The sequence below is a fragment of the Stenella coeruleoalba genome, assembly GCF_951394435.1.
Source record: "Stenella coeruleoalba genome assembly, chromosome: 6".
Lineage (NCBI taxonomy): Eukaryota > Metazoa > Chordata > Mammalia > Artiodactyla > Delphinidae > Stenella > Stenella coeruleoalba.
In genome coordinates, this window is record NC_137151.1 from 72,071,071 (window position 1) to 72,093,429 (window position 22,359).

The 22,359-nt window shown below is 41.0% G+C and overlaps 1 long non-coding RNA gene across 4 annotated transcripts in view; it reads right to left on the reverse strand.

The window, feature by feature from the left end:
• LOC307187464 overlaps positions 1-22,359 on the reverse strand; it is a 172,775-nt gene that overhangs the window by 125,789 nt on the left and 24,627 nt on the right. For all 4 annotated transcript variants that reach the window (XR_013828609.1, XR_013828610.1, XR_013828611.1 and 1 more), the window contains exon 2: positions 13,414-13,516. This is a non-coding gene — a long non-coding RNA (uncharacterized lncRNA). The remainder of the gene's footprint in view (positions 1-13,413; positions 13,517-22,359) is intronic.

Below are 22,359 nucleotides of genomic sequence, written 5' to 3' on the forward strand. Positions count from 1 at the left end.
GGTAAATAACTGCAGCCAATAAAAGCTGGGCCTACAAAGGGTCCCATCTTCTACTAGTTTTCTGCACCAAGAATTACTACCAGTGTAATCATGGCTCCCTGCACACTAATATTTCCTCTGATACAGTATGATCAATGTTGTGGAAAAACATTTATTATATTTCTTCTAGCTACTTAAAGGCATTACTGAATTATGGGCATCGCGGAACGAATCCACTGTGCATTTTTTCTTTATGTGACGTTTTTACAATCTTCATTTTCTGCTTTGCAGCCACTGAGCTATAGAGATCCACACTTTGTTCCTCTTACAACTGCCACTGGGGCCACCCTCTCCTTTCTGCTTTATTACGTCTGAAATGCACTTCATATGATAGCATTCCTTTTCATTCTGTGCCGGACTCTTCTTTGAAACGAAGAAGTTATGAAAGAAATTAAACAATCAGTGTTGTTAATAACAGTTCTTAATCTTCTTTCTTAACTAAGGTTATGAAGTTTAGACTGAGAAAAGGACAAGGGGAGGAAATGGTATTTTATGGAATCATTCCGGGAGAGCTGATGGAATGGGTGTGAGTTTTGCAGTTTTGACATTTAACAATTTTATTAACATCTTTGCTTATTATGTACCTTAATCCACAGAATCTGTGGTGGGGAGAGAGTGTCCAGCTAACAGCTCGTGTCCCAGGCCCTGCCAAGGGATGAATCAATTAGCAAGAGAAGCAATGATGCAAATGCTCCGGGGTCACTCGGGATGCTGTTTGCCTTTTTGATAGAGAAAGCATGCCATAAATAACATCACACCTCAGGAAATCATTCCAGGAGGCCCAGATGCCGGTAAGGCTGCTGCCTGGGACGGAAGGAATCATTTGCTCATTGTGTGTATTTCCCCCATCACAGTCAATGGAAGATTTGTAGTAAAATCAAAGTATTTAAAAGGAGGACAGTATGTGGTAACGGAGGCACGTTTAGTAATTTTTTTTGTACCAGAACCCATGATTTATGAGCCAGAGTTAGAGCCAACTTTATTACAAAAATGACTTCACCCATAAAAACCTTATTCAGGGCTCTCAGGAGAATGCTGTAGTACCCAACAGCATTATTATCCAGCAAATATCCACAAACAATGCCCTCCTCAGTCTCATTTCCGCCCCCTTTCAAGGGACAGGCTTCCCCCTTTACTTGCTGAAAAAGTGGGGTCCCAGGCAATGTGTTGTGCTCTTTCTGTGGTGATGTGCCTGGATGAGGCATTTATAAGCCAGAGCAAAAGCCGCCTCCAGGGTCTCAGTCACATCTTCCCCAGCCTCGTGCCCTGAGGAATAATGAGCAGAAGACACCCACTCACCCTTCATTTCCTCCCTGCACAGAGCTTTCCCGCTCCCTGCACTCCCACCCACTCCTCCAGAGCTTGGATCCCCATCACCTCAGAGGGGCAGGCTGAAGCTCCCCCCCTTCTGGTTGCCATGGTAACCGCCGGCTGCACTAAAACTGCCAGGGCTGGGTGTCCAGGCTGGGTCCCCTGCGCGTACCAGGATCTGGGAACTAGCCCTCCATCTTATTAAACTCTGGTGTCAGCTCCTAGCAATTGTTTTAAATTTACACCCTCAGAGTGGCTTAGTGGGATTACATGTCCATTTGCATTAAAACAGGTTTCTGTCATTAAACTGCCATACAATAAGCTTCCTTGGGACAAATTAATGAGCTCTAAATATCATCAAGTAGAAGTTCACTTCACCAAGATGGCCAACAAGGGGGGCAAAAGGATGTGGCTGCTCAGAAATCTTAGCCCAGGAGAAATATAAGTGCCAACTACAGAAGGAGGTCTTGTCTGGGTCCTTCTTCGCTGTGAGATAAATGTCTCTGATTTAGAGCTGGTCTGGGAGAGTTAGCAACATTATCTCTATTCACCGAGAGCCCACAGTTCACTTCCTAGGCCTATTCCAAATCACCTTTACCCTTGACTGCGTCTGCTGAAATTTGCCGATGGAACACTGGACCCTTTTCTTTGTGACAGTATCTCAGTCTCATGTGCTTTACCCTGTCGTCTGTCTGTCCTTGAGGAACTTGGGTGCATCCAAGTTGCCTGGGAACAACAAGCACACAGCAGAGCACCACGTGTAGCTGGAATGAATGCTCCCAACTCTAAAATGCCTGGCTAGTTATTACGGGACTGTCTGGACCATCATTCAGGGACCTGGACCCTGGAACACTGGTCCTGATAAGGAGCACCCTACTCTGATCATCTAGAAGCAGAATAAGAACAGGGAACAGTTTTTAAAGATGGATTGTCCCTGCTCACAGGACTGCCAACACTTGCCCTTATAAATACATATACGTGTCTAAGTATAAATTTTTCATCAAAAACAAGTAAATCAACCTCCAAACTTTCTTTTATGTAAAGGAGGAAAGACTCGCTGCTAGACAGACTTCCCGATCTGCAGAAGCTGTGATCTCATTTCTGTATAGTCTTAACAGGGGACAGTAATGTATGATTGAGACACTGCTATATTTAGGAATGACAAGATGGGCATTATTAATAGCTTAATTGACATTAAGGCAATTACCCCTACCCTTATTAGAGTTTGTAGAATTACACAGAAAATATTGGATGAGGCCTTTTTTCCCCTAGAGCTACCCAAGGATACAGCATTTTATTTCATGCCAGATCCCTGCTTTGACATTAGATACTCAGCCATAGAATGATTCCAGTAAATCATTATAAATGCATTATAATAAAGATGTTATGAGCTATCAGATATTAACCCCCAACCCCTAAAGAGAGATAAATAGTCCAGTTGCATGATTCCCACTTTCGTTTCATAAGAAATAAGCTTTTGCAAAGAGCAACTGACTAATGAATTATAAAATGGTGTGTTGAGCTCAGATAATTAAACAATGCATTTTAGTGTCTAGTGCAGGATGAACACTAAATCATACACAAATAAAAAGGGAAAAGCCTAAACCCCAAGCCCAGCTCCTATTTTCAAATAACATTAATGTTGGCCTACAGTCCAGAAATGCTCAACTGTTTTCTTATCTGATTAGAGGGACTTATCAAGTATAAGATCAAGACACAAGTAGGTCAAGAAACCAAGAGTCAGAGCAAGAATTCCGGAGGTGCTAATTTCAGATAAGCCCACAAGGTTATTTTAATGGAGATTTTACGTGGAGATTACCTTTCTTCCCAAAATGTTTAATGGCGCAAAAGTCTAGAAGAATCTGGAAGTTTCTTTATACTTCTATTTTTTATTTCTGAATTCGTAATAAAACATATTAGTTGGGGGGGGTGGAGTAAAAACTCTGGTAGTAATGATGATCTTGGTCTTGTAGTGCTGAAAAGACAGACAGGAGGTGGAGAGGTACAGAGGTTGGTTTGGGTTCTAACCACTGTCCTCAGATTTGTCACCAAGTCCAGCCGGGCTCCATCTAGTGGTGAGCCTTGGATCACCATGAAGTTTTTTGCCTTCCGTGGCCCCTGTGTGGGGCTGGTTTGCCACTGACGGCCATTTTGGCGTGTCCTGGGCTTGCCACAAGATTTGAAGCTGAGCTTAAGCACAGCTTGAATATGTATTTTAGTCTTCCAGCCTCTCAAAGACATGGTGACTGCTTCAAGGCAGTCTTCTGTTTCTTGGTCAAACAGCACACCACTAATGACTGTGTGGACAAAATCAGAGATGGCCTTGGACTCTGAGTGGGCAATAATCACCTGTGCTGGTGAGCAGAACTTCCCTGGAACACCCGGTACCTCAGGTTCCACTTGGCCATCCCTCTCCTGTGCTCCAGGCAAGCTAACCACAGCCCTGTACCCGCTCCACTTCCCCAACCCCATGTGTCACCCTCAACTGACACATGCAGCTGACCTCATCTTTCTAAGGCTTCTTTTCTTCAAGAGCAATATGAGGATTTTAATAATGCCTACCCCCAGGGTTGTATGAACATTAAAGGAGATTTGTTATATGAAAATCTATCTATGTAAAATGCCTATTACAGAGTAAGCTCACAATTAAATGTTATTTATTTTTATTTTAGCTATCTTGTATTTTTTCTCTCCTGGTTCTTCTCTCTTCATTCTACCCTTACATCTTCCAGTTCTCTCTCTCTAGCTCCCTCTCTCTCATACACACACACACACACACACACACACGTGCACACACATTTGCAAATCCCTGAAGGCAGACTCTCTGATCTATTCATTCAAGCATACCTTTCAGTGTCTAGCACAGTGTTTTGCTTAAGTTCACACTCCATACATGCTTGCTACCCTAACAATATTAATAATATAATAGCTACTAGTAACATTTTCTGACCTCCTGGTATGAACCAGGCTCTATGCTAAGTATCATCACCTCATTTAATTCTTACAACAGGCCTCTGAGACAAGTACCATTTTCATCCTCATTTTATGGGAAACTAAAGTTTAAACATGATCTATATCTTGCTCAAGGTCACACAAAGCTCATAATTGGGCAGCCAAGATACAAAGAATCAGCCTAGATTTGGAGTCTCAGCTCTTAATTTCCACTGTGTTGAGCTGATTTTGTCAGCTTTCTCCTCTTCTAGACTGGGCTCCATTAAGGGATCAGTCATGAGCATGTACTCACTCTTAGATGAATGACCCTTAGGATCTCAATCTCTGGTGTTTCAGGAAGTCCAGAAGTATATGCGACCTCTAGTTTACAGCTACCCAAAAGTCACTTGTCTGCAAACTCCTGGGTCGTTTCATAAAAACATCCAAAAAGACTTTACAATTGCGCACCCCATAAAGTTAATTTCACTTTGAGAGAATGTGTCTGAGGGAGGTGATGCACTTAGTTATGTATTCAGGTTGGTGGCCACAGTAGATGGAGCTGTCCTGTCATCCTTGACAGACTGGCTCACTGGCAGCCTCGCTCCATCACGCTGTCACAGGCCAGAGATGGCCTCCCCATATTAGCTGAGAACAGTTATGCTTCCTGATGGTCCAAGCCTCACAAACCCCACACCTCCCTTAATTAAAGAAGTAAATTAAAAGGAATATTTCAACCTTAGGGATGAATTATTTTAGTAATTTGAGATTGATGCTTTATTGGATAAAAGGACACACATGGGTTTATTAAAAATGCTGCCTTCCTGCACAGCACAGGGAGATCAGCTCGGTGCTTTGTGTCCACCTAGAGGGGTGGGATAGGGAGGGTGGGAGGGAGACGCAAGAGGGAGGGGATATGGGGATATATGTATATGTATAGCTGATTCACTTTGTTATACAGCAGAAACTAACACACCATTGTAAAGCAATTATACCCCAATAAAGATGTCTAAAAAAATAAAAATAAGCTTTAAAAAAATAAATTGTTGTCTTCACATACAAGGATCTGTGCAAGAGGTTGCCTGAGGTGGTGAGGAGTTTGTGTAGCCAGAGAGATGCACTTGTGAAGCAGCAACCAGAGGGACTAGGACTGAGGTCTGTTGGTGCAGAACATAGCCTGGCTATTTGTTGTACACTTGTCCTTCAGGTACAGCAGCCAGACATTTGGGATCTTCTGTGGTCTTCATTTCAAACTGGCTGGCCCTGAGCGCTGTGCTGGACACTACTAGGGTCACAAAGAGTCAAGGGTCCTCTCCTCTCAGGAGTATGGAGGCTACACGGCTCGGCTCCTTTGCGGTTGGATAGGCCATGTGACTGGTCTGTTGCTGTAAGCAGAGGTACTGTATGTCACTTCCAGGCCAAAGCATTTTATTGTCAGAAGACCCTCCAGCTCTCTCCTCCTCTGTAGAAGTGAGCTTGGAAGCATGTGTTGAGATGACAGAGGGCCCAGTACCCTAGATTCCTAAATGACTTGGTGGAGCCGCGTCCTCCACAGGCCCACGTTGTACATCAGCAAGAAATAAACTTTTTTTGGATTAAGCCACCAACATTTGGAGACTGTTTATTACCACAGTAAAACCCAGACAATCCTGATTAATCCAGGAGCTGACTTTTTGTTCAGAAAATGTGGTCCTTCTTTCCAAGTCTTAACACCTTTATCTTTTTTCCAATAACTTTATCCACTCATTCAGTGATTTACACAGATATTTTCATGCTTTTGGTATAATCTCGGATGCCTAAGATTGCCAAATGACACTTAATTAGGCAGAGTGGTGGTTTGTCCTTCGTCCACTGATGAATATTGGCACTGTGAAAGAAGTCGGGGAGAAGAAGACAAGAAGAAGACAAGATCGGACTTCTGAAAATAAGATGGCAGAATGAGACAGTGAAACAGAAGGGGAAAATAGAGAAAATGAAAAAAGAGAACAAGAGAGATAAAGAATGAAAAATAAATAAATAAATATAGAAAAGACAAAAAAAAGAAAAGTAGAGAAAACAACAACAACACAAACGATAGGAAGTTTATTTCAAGTTAGCTATAGCCAGTTGCTTGTAGTTGGATTCCACTCCAGAAGGTATCTCTCAGGATATCTTTGACCTTCAGCACCTAGTGTATGTGCCTAGCATGTCAGGGTCCTCAAGAAATGTTGGTTGAAATCACAAATAAAGGAATGAATGAACCTTTGTTCTATAATCTTGGAAGCATGTGTTGCTTGAACTGGTCTATGACAATGAATAGGCATTCCATCATACATTTAAAGTCAGTGGAAAAAGTGAGAGGGGAACTAGAAATAATTGAGTTTGAATAGCTCCTCACAACCTTTAAACCTGAGTCCTTGAAAAGAGCAACTATGAGGTCAGAACAATTATTCTTTGTCCTAGAAACAGGACATCACTGATGACTCAGAGCAGTCTGTTTAAGATAGTGTTTCAAATAAACTGGGTAGAAATGTCCTTGTTTTGTTTGCCTCTGGCTGGGCTGAACTGAGGGTACAGTCAGCATTGAGGTATCTATGGCCTTGATGTTGTGGAAGGTGACAGGAGGGAAATGGAATAAAATTTGCTGAATAATTTACTTTTGAAAAACTTCAAAGGGGGCAAGGAATAGCAATATTACCAGAGAGTTAATAAGAAGGTGGAGTTGGGAGGCATTCAACTGCCAAGTGGGAACCTCCAGTAGAATATTCACCTGGTTGGGGTAATTCACTTTCCAGAAATATATGAAAGGACTGTGGCAGGGCTGCCCCCCATTCAAGGATGCTCTCTGGTAAAGTCAAGGAAGCCTGTTCTAAGGATATGGAAGGAAGTTAGCCCTTCCTCTGGGGGGAAGTATGAATCCAGTGTCTCCAGTCTGTGGACTTACTTGTGTGTGTGTTGTGCGTGTGTGTGTGCATCTGCATACATGCACACATGCTCATACACACTCATGCAAAGTTCAGATGTCTAGGACTTGTGATGGGAATGGAAAGAACCAAGTAAGCAGAAAGCTGCTGCCTGGCAGGCTGAAGGGGGATGACTGGTGTGGGCAGGAAAACAACATTCTGCACAGTAGTAGGGTAGCCTTCTGGATCACACGGAAACACAGCAAAAGTGCTATACCAGCTTGGCTGCAGTTTTAAAGAAAAGGATTATCTCTTGGGATGAACTTTCTCCTGAGGATGAACACACTCTCTGCATCCAGATTCAAATCCATCAACTTCCACCTGTCGTCTCAAGCTACACTCCTCTCCCATTTCTTATCAAAGGGACAAGCATTCTCGTTTCCTTGGCTCTAAATCACGAGCTTCTCCTCCTCACTCTTCCTTTCATTCAATCTCTTCCCCTTTAAAATGTTTCTTGGATTCACTCTTTTCCTCTCCCTGCCTGGGTAGCTGGTCTACCTAATTCCAGATCATTGCCCTTCCTATAGGAAATATAAGACCCACATGCAAATAATGAAATACTATCCCATAATCCAAGACAGAAATGATGAGTGTTACGGTAACAATGGCCCTAAGTACTAGACTTCCCAGACACTTCAGATTTCATGTAGTTTTTAAATTTTTCAATAAAGGTAATTTGTAAAATGCATATGTTGAAAGGTAAAATTTTTAAAATATTATCTGATTTTTTTGCATTTCTTTTTTTCCCCTTTGACCTTCTTCCTCCCCTATTCACGCAGCTGACCATGTCTCTTGCTCTTTAGCTCAAGGAAGGGATGAAAGAGCATTAAGCAGAAGAAGCATTTTCTTCCTGACTTGCATATTTCAAAAGCACAGCCCCTTAGGGTGATAAAGACATCATTATTAGGGCAGAGGCGAAGGAGGAGGGAGCAAACATGAATATAAGCTAGGCTCTTCCTCGTCACCTCTAACCAAAGGGAAGATCCCTCACGATTGATGGAGGTAGAGGGAGTGAAATTGGTAAATTAGTATGGTTACTTTGGAGGTGAATTTGGCAGTATTTGGTAAGATTGAAACTCTGGAGAAATTTTTACACATATATGTAAAGATATTTGTACAAAAATGTTTCTTGCAGCATGACTTCTAAAGAAAAAAACAACTTCTGACAACTTAAATGTTCATTCACAGAAGAAGGAATAAATTAAATGTGGAATTTTGAGTCAACCATAGACTATTCTTTTTGGTTTGTTTATTTTTTTCTAACTTTTCATTTTATATTGGAGTATAGCCAATTAAAAACGTTGTGATAGTTTCAGGTGCACAGCAAAGGAATTCAGCCATACATATACATGTATCCATTCTTCCACAAACTCCCCTCCCATCCTGTATAGCAATTCAAAGACATTGTTTAAACGACAGGAAGAAATTATAGGGGAATCTAGACCCTAGAATCCAACTGCCTGATAAGCCTTAAGACTTGAAATATAAGTGCCTCGTTTTACAGATGAGAAGGAAGAGGGGCCTGAAGTTAAATGGTTTCTCAGAACCAGCCTGTTGTTTCCATTTCTGACCTGGCCTTTTGTCCATGATGTCATCTGATACCCCAAGCTGCCTGGTATAGTTTTCAGTCTATTCCAGGAAGTAGAAAGTTGTTCCCTCTGATCTCCCCAGTATGCTAGCACAGAAGAACAAGAAGAGGAGGGGAGAGGGGAGGAAGAAGAGGAGAAAGAGAGATGTCACCCCTTGCTCTTGAGGTCACAGTCCAGATGAAAAGCAGAATCAAAATTGGAAGCCCCCTAAGTAACCAGTTCTCATATTTCCTACCTTCATACCTAAGGGTTCTCCCAGTCCTCTCTGGATCTCCATTTTCTTATTAGCAAAACAAGGGGTTCAACTAGAAGAATTATATCCACCCTTAAGTTCAAAATATTATCCTTGCAACGAATCTACTTCTAGGTCTAGATCTTCATTGTTGAAATCTTCACCCATAAAATAATTTTTCATCCACTTTCCCAAATCTTCTGTCCACACCCTAAAATTTTCCCCTGGTTGATCAAGCCTAGAGACCATATTTGTTGCTTCTTTTCCAATATAATGTTTAATTCTCAACACTCCTAAAAACTTGTGGGAAGCATCTTCTGCCTAAGCTTTCAAGAGAGGCACTAAATAAAAATCTCAACGCTGAATGTCAATCCCAGCAGTTTTTCAAAGATTGGCAGCCCAATGTCAGTGAAATGGCCTTGGCTCCATCTCTGTGAAAGCCTGAGGTGGGAGTGGAAGTCGTCACAGCCCCGGCGCTGACCTCACGGCATGGTCTGGTGGGTCGAATGGGAGTGGGAGTCAGGAACTCCACGTAAAGTACTAATCGTGTGACTGACTTGGGCTGTGACATTGGAGGAAACTGTTCCACCTCTAGGCTTCTTTTGCAAAGGAAGAAAAAGCTGTAAAGAGAAGAAGTTCTCTGAAAAGCACATTACACTCTACAGGCCAAATGTTACAGTCATTAGGGAAGTAAAAGGAGACTCGGCTTCTTCCTCAGCCACGACTGTATCCTTGTGGGAGTCCCCAGCCACATTGCCAGTGGCAGGATTTCGAAGTGTCACAGCCCAGCCATCAGAAGCACATCGACTCTTACGCAAATGGCTCAAATTCACTTTTCACTTTTAAAGTAACACACTTTTTAAAATTATTAATGGTTTAGTTGTGTGACCACCCACGAGTGAAGGGCATCTCCCTCTCCCACATCTTTAATGGAAATAATTAATGAGGTGTTAGAAATTAACAACAATTAACAGTGCATAGGAACAAAGGCAGAAGGTCAGAGACTCCAAAGAAATACAATTTAGCTTCTCGGGTAGAATCTTGCGGTTTCAAGGAGGGAGACCCCAGGAGCATTTTCCCTGTTACATAGGTTGCCATTATACTGATCTTTCAAATGGGAAAAAAATACAGACAATGGTTCTAGTAGTCCTACATCTTAACAGCACAGATTTCTCTGATGAATTCTGAGAATTCCTAGCCTTGGTACATCTCTCTGGGACACAAATACAGCTGTCACTCCAGAACATGGGCCCAAACACCACCATTTTTTAAGATTAAGCATGTTAATGGAAGGAAGTAAACTAACTGGCACTTCCATCAAGCTTATTCATTTTGCTGAACAAACAAAATAGTAGAACATATTACGTTTTTCAGCTTCGCGTTAATACGCATTGCTTGATGTATAGAGCAGACGTAATTTAGCAATAGCATGATCGTTTGAGATTGTATTGAATTCTAGTGGATTTCTGGTAATAACTGCCACTTTGAATAATTATTAACATACATCAATTATACAAATTACAAGTGTGTGTGTCTGTTTTTTTATGTTTAGCCATAGGATCCCTGCAAGCATTATTGCTATATATAGGTAAATTCATAAACAAATTGCCTTAACTTTATCTACCTGATAGATAAGTGCCAAAGAATGTTACCACCGAGGTATTGGGTCTCCCAGCTTCACGCTATGCATTTTTTCCCATTTTCTAAAACACAGCCAGAAGTCCTTGAGCCAAAGTCTCACATATATCCCCAATGTTGAAAATAAAGTCAGAGAGAGTGAGTCAAGCTCAAATATACAAACTGATAATCTCACCAAGGATATCCACCAAGGATATCCTACTAGAAAACGGGCATGGGATAGATCTATTCTGCTTCCACACACAAACTAATTACAATTATAATTACATTACCTGTAATTATAAACATAATTAATTATATTCCTGCAGTGCTTTAGAGCTTACAAAGTACATTCACAGACATTAATTATTTAACCTCATCAGTACTCTGTGAGGCAGGCAGAGCAAAAAACCCACAGAATGGCACCAAGGGCTTCTCACTGAGCCCAGATCTGTTGCCTCCAGGTGGCCATTTCCTTCTCTCTCTCTCTCTCTCTCTCGTGATTATCTCCTTAAACCAAGCTTATGCTGAAAGTGAGAAAAGATCCCAATTTCTAGAGGCAGTGATGGTTCTGGCTTCTTGGTCAAGCAACTTCCAAACAAACCAGCACAAGTGGTGTTCAGAGAAGGAATAAGCCAGAATTTGTGGGAGGGGGTACCAGTCACAGTGACCTCAAGGCCCGGGTTTTGTCCAGTATGCAGGATCAGTTGGCACTTCCAGAGCCACAGTCCATGTTTTCACGGCCAAGAGTCATTAGCAGAATGACAGGCTTTGGGAGCTAGAAGAGCAAACATCTATGGTGCCTCTAAGAGGTGCACCTTGTTGGGAATGCCAAGAGTAAGTCACGCAGCCTTGGTAACGGGAGAGACCCTTGTCATGACATCATGCAGTTCAGCCCTTGGCTTTTGCAGGTTAGAAGCTCAAATGTACAGCCTTCTGCCCGCCTTTCAAGGTTCTCCCCAACACCCACCTCTCAAAATCCAACCTGCCACATCTCTCTAGGCTTATTTCCCCTTATGCCTTCATATACCATCCGCTCACCATCTCACAACCAAGCCACTTCCTATACCTTCCAACGCCATCCTGGACTCCGTGTTGCAGGGCTCCTGACCCCGCCCATCATTCAAGTCCCAGCCCAAGGTCTGCCTCCTCCGATAGAAGGGAAAGTAGATGTTGGCCCTTCTGTTGAGAACTTAGAGTTTCCTTGGCAAAGAAATTTGTACTCAAATAACTACAATAGAAGTCGTAAGGTGTTCAGGGCCCTAAAGCAGTGCTACTTAAATTGTGTATGAGCGAGGTCAATAGTACCTCGGAACTGGTTAGAAATGTGAACTCTTGGGTCCCACCCTAGACCTACTGAATTAGGATCTTCAGGGCTAGGAATCAGTATTTTAACGAGCCCTTTAGGTGAATAAGATGTCTGCTAAAGTTTGAGAACCCCTGCCTTAAAAGAAGATTTTTATGCCAAGTCAGAAGAGGAAGTACTTCTAGGAGATGGCCCTATAGGACTGATAGGATTCAGACGCCTGGAGATGGGTAACAGGCATTCCAAAGGTTAAGGCAATGGGAGCAGAGACCTGATCCAGGGGCATGATCTGGGAACGGAAAAGACTTCCATATGGCCAGCATCTAGGATGGCTGCAAGAGTTGCTGGTAACTTTCAGTAATAACATATTAATGTTATTAAATAATAACAGTAATAATAATAACAGTTAACATTTACTAAGCCCTTATCATGTGCCATGTAGATTTCTAGATGTTATTCTAGAATATTCTTTCTCACCAACAACCCTATTGAGTAGAAAGTGTTTATTAGATGATCCCCATTTAAACATAAGGGAGGCTTGGAGAAAGTAATCAAACTGTCTAAGTCATAAAACTTGGGTTTGAATTTTCACAGCAATGAGGATATAGGTTGAGTTTTAAGCTTGGCGGTCACAGCTTGACTTTAAGGCAATTTGAGAACCATATAGGGATGACTGACACACAGACAGATCAGTGGCAAGGAGACTGGTTGACAGCCATAATCCGGGAGAGAGAGGAAAGGGAGCAAGGATTAGCACTGGGGCAATGGGAATGAAAAGAAAGGGGCAGGTTCCAGACAGCACAGGGTCCGAGGAACAGGACTTGACAAGGGATGAGACGGACAGGGCAAAGGACAGACTGGAGTCAAAAACTATTCTGGGAGCTTAGTCTGGGAGGAAACTGGAATCGTTAACCAAAGAAGAAAACAACAATAATAACAACAAACATATCACCCTCTTCTTCATATTGGACTGTATTTATCAAATACTTATACTCCAGATACTATTTTAAGAGTCTTAGATAAATCAGGTCATATACTTTTTACAACAATCTTAAGATGTAGTTACTATTATCCCCATTTTACAGATGAGAAAACTTATTCTACTCTCATATGAAATGGCACTGGTATCTTTTCAGTGATTGGGATATTTGTTCCTTGAAAGAATTCAAACAGGTTTCTTCCAAACTTGGAAGCAAACAGAACACAGCCAAGTAAAGCAAGGTTATTTAACCCAGTAGTTGCCAACTTTCTTCATGCACCAGAATCACCTGTGGAGCTTTCCAAATGTGCCAGTGCTGGGGCTCCACACCCAGAGATCAGGATTCAGTTGGTCTGGGGTGACATCAGGGCAGCATTTCTCATTTGTTGTTTAAAGCTCTCCCAGCTGTTTAATGTGTAGACAGCGCTGGGACTACAGAATTGGCCAATGGACAAGCATTTATTGCTTACCTACTAGGTGATAGGTGCTGTGCTCCATGCAGTGGTAGATGCCAAGGTGAATAAGATGCTGCACTAGCCCTAGGAGTTGATATCTTCCAGGATCTGCATAAGACTAAGAGGGAAGATAGAAGCAATGTTAGGGAGCAGAACAAAGGAGGTGAATTCAGCTAATGACACAGAATTAATCCCTGGACCCTGAAGGAGAATCAGGGAGGACTCAAGAAGGACAGTGTTTATACTAAATAAAGCAGATAAGGAAACGATCAGAGATTGCTGTGTAAAGTTATGCGCGCCCTTTGGAGGTTAAATGGTGTAGACCAATTTGTCATCTTCTGCTTCCTTTCTTTGCAAGAGGAGCTCTGAATGGTTTAAGTATCCAGGCCTGGGTCAGGCCCTGGCGCCTACACTGCTGATGGTGGGACATGTCTTTCTCTTGGCCAATGGGAAAAGAAGGAAAACATTTCAGGAGCTGCTGAATCCCAGTGTCTTTATTTGAACTTCCCTGGTTCAGGCAAGTTAGTGGTATTTATGGCTTAAAAGAATTTCCAGCTGTAAGTTTATCTTCTTGTTAAAAATCAGCCATCCCCTACCCCAAACAACCAAAGACAATAAATCAAGGCTTAAGTAAGAAGCAAAGACTTATCTCTACAAATAGGAATCCCTATGGTTGCTAACATACTATTTTTTTAGTATCAGGCATCCTAAGAGGTTAAGTGATTTGTGGGTGGGGGTGAGCTTCCCTTCAACTCGGTACATAGAAGGCGTGGAAATGAGACCAGATGTTGTCCGAGCTCAGGGAAGAAGAGTTGGGCTAACATTTCCTGATGAGTTCCAGGGCCTAGTCAAGGTTTTACCTCTCCCAAATGACACACACTGGGGCTGCTGTTATTCTTAACTGATTCTGCCAATTGATGACTATCCTCTCCAGTCTGGTTCCTTTCTCTTTCACAGAAACAATGGTGTCAAAACAAGCAAGTCTCATTCCTGAATACTGAACGGATGTACAGTTCTGTCATTGTCATCCAGGGGATAACAGCAGAGTATGGTAGCCGCCAACTGGTGCAATAAGCTACTACTATTTTATCAAGATGTAAAAAAAAAGAAAAGGTGCTATTTGATGCTCACTGGCCTCAAATATCCTCTTCCAAGAAGGCTCTGTGCTCTTCTTGTTCATACCTGGGCTCAAGCCTAGCATCAACAGTGGGCCCAGATAATGGCCTTTCTACCCTAACACCCAAATTGTGCTCAATCCCCATCCACATTGTATCACAAGAGTTGGGGGTGTCATTTTCCCCCTGTTCAAGGTCAGCCTTATTCATGGGTACAGTAGAAGGAGCCCATGTAAATAGAAGGCCTTTTACACCAAATATGTTTACTGATCTGTCAATGTCACATTGTCTGAAATGTTTTCTTTTCTGAACAATTTCTGAATAGTCTTTGGCAATATTTTCTTTTGGAAAATTTGGGAGGATTGCTTACTCTCTCAGAATGTCATTTAAAATGCATATACTCTTTGGGATTTTGGTTCCACATCTTAAGCCGCTTTCTATTATTTATTCCCCATGATACAGCAAGTTTTCCAGTAATATTTATACTAGTAATAATACACACACAGAGTGGCTGAGTTTAATTTAAAACCTACAAGTCATGTTCATGGAAATCACTTATTCTTCACAAACACTATTCCATGTGGGCAGATTGAGCCTTAACTTCCCCGTATTAGAAGTAGCTTCCTTTTTCCTTTCTCCTTGGACAGTGCTCTTGGCTCTGTCTGTGGTGTAGGACGGGGTGAAAAGTCAGGAGAAGGGAAACGAGCTGTCATCAGCAAAAGTTTTTTCCAGGGAAAGTTAAGCATTCACTCAGTTTTTCTTCCTTTTACAAAGGGAAGTGCACATTGCTGGGGTCCTCCAAAGCTCGAAGGGAAATCTATATGATTCTTTTTCCCTGACAAAGTTTCCTCCCACCTCACCCCTTTTCTTGGGAAATTTAAAAACACAGAAAAGTTAAACTCTCACACTCATACTTCCCAGAGTTAACAACTATTAACATCTGGTCATATTTTCCTCCAAGTTTTTTTTAAAGAAATAGTATGTTTCAGATTCCAAATTCCATCCCTTTCAACCAGTCCACTCCTCCCACACCCACACCCAAGGGAAAGAAAGCCACTTTCATGAGTTGGGTGTGGATCTTTCCAATCTATTAAAAATATATATGTTTTATACACTTATGTATGCAACAAGTAATATATAGTATTACTTTCTATATGTATTTTGTTATTTAAGTAAATGACACCATTCTTTATAGTTTCTGCAACTTGCTTTTCTCCCCCACTATTTAGCATTAGGTTTTTGGCAATCTATCCAAGTTGAGGTATGTAGATCTATTTCGCCTCTTTCCATTATGTATATATCACATTTCCAATTCACTACTGATGAATATTTAGGTTCTTTCCAGTTTTTCCCTATTTTCTGCCATGCTGCAACAAACATTCTTGTGCATGTCCCTCTGTACACACATACAACTGTTTTCGTAGGAAATATATTCAGTAGTAGAATCTATGGGCCTAGTGTATGCACAATTTCTATTTTACTTAGGTTCTGCCAAAAGACTGAAAGAGACTATACTGATTTACATTCCCACCAGCAGAAGGTGACTGGACCATTTCCCCCACATACTGGTCAATACATGATATCAATATTGTCAGACATTTAATTTTTTTCCAATTGAATGGTTAAAAAAAATGGCTAAGTATTGGTTTTATTTCTCATCTCCATGGCTATTAGTAAGTTTAATTATCTTTTCACAGGTTTATTGGCAATAGCGGTTTTCTTTTATCATATCATTTTCTTATTTTTTATTGGATTATTATATTTTTATTACTAGTTTGTAAGGGTTTTACATGTACCTTGGATAGTAATCTTTTGCATATGATATACATCTTCTTTTAAAATAAATCTTCTTTTCTTATTTTTGAATTGGTAATACATTCACATGGTAAAATCCAAAGAGTTACAAGAGTACAATGTGAAAAGTATCTTTCTAGGTCTATTACCCCCCCCCCCATTCATTTTACCTTCTTAGAGAAAAGCAATGTTCTAGTGCACCCTTCCAAAGAGTTCTATGCATATGCAAAAAAATAGTTTTTATGTTCTACTACAAGTACCTTTTGTAAACTCATAAGATAGCATACTATACATTCATTCTGCATCTTGCATTTTTTCAGTTAAAGATATCTTAAAGATCATTCTAAATCAGTTTACATTCCTTCTCTTTTCTATTTTATTTTATTATTTATTATTTTTGGCTGCAGTCTTCTTTTATAATGATGGACCAAAATTTATTTAACTAGTTCCTACTGATTGACCTTTATGTTGCTTCCAATTTTTTATTATTAAAACTTGTGTTTCTCAGCTTCCCTGGTGGCGCAGTGGTTGGGAGTCCACCTGCCGATGCAGGGGACACGGGTTCGTGCCCCGGTCTGGGAGGATCCCACATGCCGCAGAGCAGCTGGGCCCGTGAGCCATGGCCACTGGGCCTGCGCGTCCGGAGCCTGTGCTCCACAACGAGAGAGGCCACAGCAGTGAGAGGCCCGCGTACCACAAAAAAAACCCACTTGTGTTTCTTATAAATATATTATTTTATACATGTATAAATACCGGTAGGGTAAATTGGCAGAAGTAAAAGTACTAGTTAAAGCTAAGTGATTTTTAAATTTTAATAGGTATTACCAAATTATCCTCTGTAGAGGTCGTACCAAATTACACTCCCACCAGCAATGTAGGTGTCACTCGCCTTTTTTAAAGATTAATATAATAATAACAGATAACATTTATTGAATGTTTATTATACGTCAGGCATAGCCATAAATTCATTGCTTGTATTTTAAAGAAATCATTATGGAAAATGTCAAATGTGAATTAAAAAAAAGAAGGTAATGAACTCTCATATACCCCTCACCCAGCTTCAATAATTAAGAACATATCTACAGTGCTATATGTCAATTATGTCTCAGTAAAACTGGAAGAAAAACAAAGAACATATAGCAAATCTCCTTTTATCTATATACCCACCCCCATTCTCTTCTCCACATACCTGTTAGATTATTTTAAAGCAAATGCCAGGCATTGTATCACTTCATTCATAAATATTTCAATAGCATCTCTAAGATATATGGATTTTTAAAAAAGTAACCACAGTGTCATTATCATGCCATAAACATTAACAATAATTTTTTATGGTCACGTAGTCACCAGTCAGTACACAGATCTCTCCAACCAACCCACTAACATCTTTTTACATTTGGTTTCTTTGAATCAGAATCCAAACAAGGTCCACACATGTCATTTGGTTGCTACCTCTCTTAAATTTCTTTTAGTTCCTAACAGCCCTCCTCCCCCTTGTTTTCTCACCATTTATTTATTAAAGAAAAAAGTGTCAAGGTGGTCAAAAGTTACAAACTTCTAGTTATAAAATAAATAAGTCATAGTGATGTCATGTACATCATGGTGACTATAGTTAACAATACTGTATTGTATATTTGAAAGGAGCTAAGACAGTAGATCTTAAAATTCCCATCACAAGAAAAAAATTGTAACTATGTGTGACAATGGACGCTGCTAACTAGACTTATTATGATGATCATTTATATATATATAATTTTAAGGTTGAACACCTGAAACTAATATAATGTTATATGTCAGTGATACCTCAATAAAAAGAAAAGGGCCATTTGTTCCGTTCGATTGTATTTTAACTTCGTTTATAATGGGTTTTATTTGTTAGTTTGCTGCCATATAAAAGAATTAAATTTTGCTATAGTCAAATTTAAGTACCTTTTCCTCTATTGTGCGTGTTTTTGTATCTTATTAAAGAAAGCCTTTCCCACTCCAAGAAAAGAATTGTTTTCCACATAGGTTTAGAGTAATGTGATTTACATTTTAGGCCTTTAATCCATCTAGAATTTATCTTTGCATATGATATAAAGTAGAAATCTCATTTTTTTCCCCATGGGGTGGGTCTATTCCATACCCTTTCTTCAGTGATTTGCAATGTTATCTCCGATATAATGCATGGCTCTGTTTATAAGCTCTCTCTTTTTGACTGATCTGTTTATCTGATTTGACTCCAATACCTCACTATTTTAATGACTATAGCTTTATAATATGACTGGTCATTGTTAGGACAAATTTGGTTTCAAATTTTTTAATGTGCAATAAAATCAGGCTAATCAGAGCCCTCATATGTCCAAAAAATGATGGACTTTGGTTTAGGAGGATAATGACATTTTACAGGCTGCTGGAATTGAGGTAGGAGTCCATGTTGTGCTAACAGATAACATTTAAAAGCTAGATTTACTTTGTTTGGAAAGGTTTCATGTAGTTCTTCCGTAAGTACTGTACTTTCATAATGTCTTCTCAGATCACAAAGGATTTTACCCTTTCTTCCTCTTCTCCTCCTCCATCCTTATCCACATGTGTGGGCAGAGAGAAAGGGAGAGAGAGCTCATGAATCCAGGAGGCAAGTGAGGGTAAACATGCAAATCTTTGGTTTATAGATTAAGAATAAGAGGCCCTAGAAGTGCGAGAGGGTCAAGCTTCAAGTCACAGGACTCTTGTTATTTGCTCTCCTGCCAACTACTAAATTTAGTAGATTTCAATGCCTCAAAGAGCCGATAGCTGGTCATGATTAATTCATCAGTTACCTACTGCTTCACCAGTCTTGAAGAGGTGGGAGGGATGGAGCACTGAATGTGCTGATCAGCTCTCAGATGGGAAAGGAGTGTTCTTGCTTCAAGGAAAGAACGTGGAGAGCCCCAGACACAGAGACCTGTCTCATTCCCTTGAGGCTGGTTGAGGGAATGACTTCCACCCTGCCTCAGCGTGAGCTCCACACCACTAGAGCAAACACTGCTTTTATCACTCCAAGCCGTCAAAGACCTTTGTACATCTTCCTTAAGGCTAATTAAATGTTTTCATGGTAAAGCATATGTAGGTCCAGAATCAAAGAAAATACACTTGATAAAAATTAACTCAGGGTACAGCACATTATTTGAGATGTGGTTTTTATACGTTGTACAGAGAAAAAGACCTGGTTGCGTTTCTAGTCTCTGATTTGATGAAGCCCAAAAGATAATAGGCAATTTCACAGCCAAGACAGCTAAAGAGGTTGCTGTCTCTTTGGAAACTTAAAGAGTAAAAGCAGAAAATCAACTAATGCTATATTCTACATGGTATACAGCAAAGAGTGATGCTGCCAGCGATTCACTATCACAGGGACATGAGGCTTTTGCTTGGCAGAAGAAGAGCAATGAATAGGACTCTTAATCAGTCATCCAAGAAATATTTACTGCTCCCTATAATACTGAGGAATCCATAGTGGACAAGACATACACGTGCCATCTTTCATGGAATTTCCATTCTAGAGCTGAAAAGGCAAACAAGTAAATAAATGGCAAGCTTCAATAACTAGTATGAAGGAAACAGACAAAGGGCTGAGGTACATGCCAAGTACAGGGAACCTGTATTATGTCAGGTGCTTAGGGAAGGCTTAAGACATGAGGGAGGCAAAGGAGCTGGCTAAGCAAAGACCAGAGAGTGGAAAGCTCCTAGCAAGTGAATAGGCCCTGAAATGTGCAGAGGCTTGGCAGGCGGAGGAGCTGACTGGAAAGCAGAGAGGTGGGGCCTGCTGACACCAGCTGACAGCGCAGTGGTAGGAGGTGGTTGCTGGACATAGGTCCTGGCCGGGTGGTGCTGGGCCTTGGAGGCCAAGGTAATTCATTCACACTTTTACCCAAAGAGCAACAGAAATCCTTGGGCAGTTCTTTAGCAGGAAAGTGACACAATCTGATTTACGCAGAATAGATGAGAGGGCAGATGTTTACGTGAGAAGAGATGGTGGCTTGGACTAGCGTGGGAAAGTGAAGAGGCAGAAAAATGGTTGGATTCCATTTGGAAATGGACTAGACTAGTCTTGTTGGCAGACTCTATAGAGAGGGTGAAGAAAAGGGTGAATCCAAGATGACTATTAGGTCCTTCGTTTGAGCAGCTGGGTGGATGAAAGTGCCTTTTCCCCATATGGGAAAGACTGGATAAGGAAGGGCATAGACTGGAAATGGAAATTAAGTGGTCCCTTTGGACAAGTTTAATTTGTGGGTATATGATTCTGAAATTCAGAGGAGAGGTTTGGGCTAACAAGAAAAATTTGGGAGTTGTCAGCATATAAAAGACACTGGACATGGGAAGGAAAGAGGTGATCTAAGGAGAGTTTGGAGATAAACAAGAAGAGGGACAAGAATCAAAATCTGAGGAGCATCAGCAAAAAGGTGAGGCGTTCACCCAGTGGCCTGTGAAGGAAAAGGAAAAATAGTAGAGTGTGTTGTTATGGAAATCAAGAAAAAGAAAGCATTTCAAGAAGGATGGAGGGGTTAGCTTTGTTGAATACTGCCAGGATCCTCAGAGAGTAGGACTGAGGGATTAAGCAAGGCGAACCTGCCCAGGATTCTAGCTCCTAGGTGGTAGTTTCTCAGAAGGCTGCTGCTCCTCTATGCGGTTGTACACCCGAAGTTCAGGGATTTACTTAACAAAAGGATTTGTCAGCCAACCTCCCACCTGGGGCTTACGAGCTTTGAGGCAAACTCTGACCAAGACCATCATGGGAGATCAGAAACCGAGCACCTCATCCCTGCATCACTGCCCTGCTCCTCACTGACTGTCATAAGGTCAGACTTCCTAGCTCTGGTCTTATGCACTACTTCAAGATTATTCAAACATGCTCAAACCTGGCATCACATTTTTCAGGAAAATTTATCATAACCTATTAAAATTTAAAACTTTCATGCACTCTGACCTGGCATTTTTACTTCTATGTATCTCACAAGAGCTAAGATCGAGGTTCAAGAGTGTTCCAATCTGCAGTATTGTTTGCAATAGTAAAAACTTGGAACAACATAAATGTCCACTCATAGAGAGGTGCTAAATATTAAAGTATGACATATCAATACAGTTGAACGTTATGGAGCCATTGGGAAAAAATGTAGTCTTTCTAGATGTGCTGACATGGACAGGTTACCAGGAGACACTGTGGTGCTGCTGGCCCAGCATGCACTTCCTTCTCCTTGCCTTCTAACAGATCCCCGGTTTTGTTCTGGTCACCATCCTCTCCCCAAGGCAGCCCATGCGACTCAGGCTTTAGTCAATCCATGCATTCCCCTAGAAATTCTAAATGTGAAGATCCTCAGAGAAAGAAGGAAGGGATGGTGGAAGGGAAGAGCCACCCACCAGAAGGTGGGAATCACCAATCAAAGTGCACAAAGAACCCAGCACTGGACCCCAGATTATAGGAGATTACAGCATTTAAAGATAAACTGTCTTCTAGCACCTTACATATAAAACATTCTATTTATGTTTGATCTCTATAAATGTAAAAAGTGTGTTATTTTTAACAGCCAAACAAAAGATGCTGCATCTTCACAAGCTGTGACACTTGCTACCTCATAAACGTTTATCTTTTCTCCAGGGAGATGTTACACAGTGTGATGTTACACAGTGTGAATGAAAATTCTTCAGTGTGGGAAAGAGGAATCAGGACTTCTGTTGTTAGAAAAGAAAAATGTGGACAGGGTAATATCTGCAGACTGAGGATGCTATTAACCATAAACTTTATCTGAAATAAAATGTGATACTCATGAATAAAACGGATTTTAAAAATGTGAAGATTCTCTCCAAATCGGTTTTCAACTCCGTAGCCAAAGAGATTTCTGAAAACCTAATCACTTCACCTTCTTCTTCTTGCCCTTGGAATAAAGATCAAAATCCTTTACAAAGGTCCATGAGGCTCTGCATGATCTGACCGGACTCACCACCCCTCTAGCATCATCACTCTCCTGCTTGTTCTCTGGACTTCAGTCACACTGGCCTTCTTTCTGTTCCTTGAATCAATGTTTCTTCCTGCCACAGA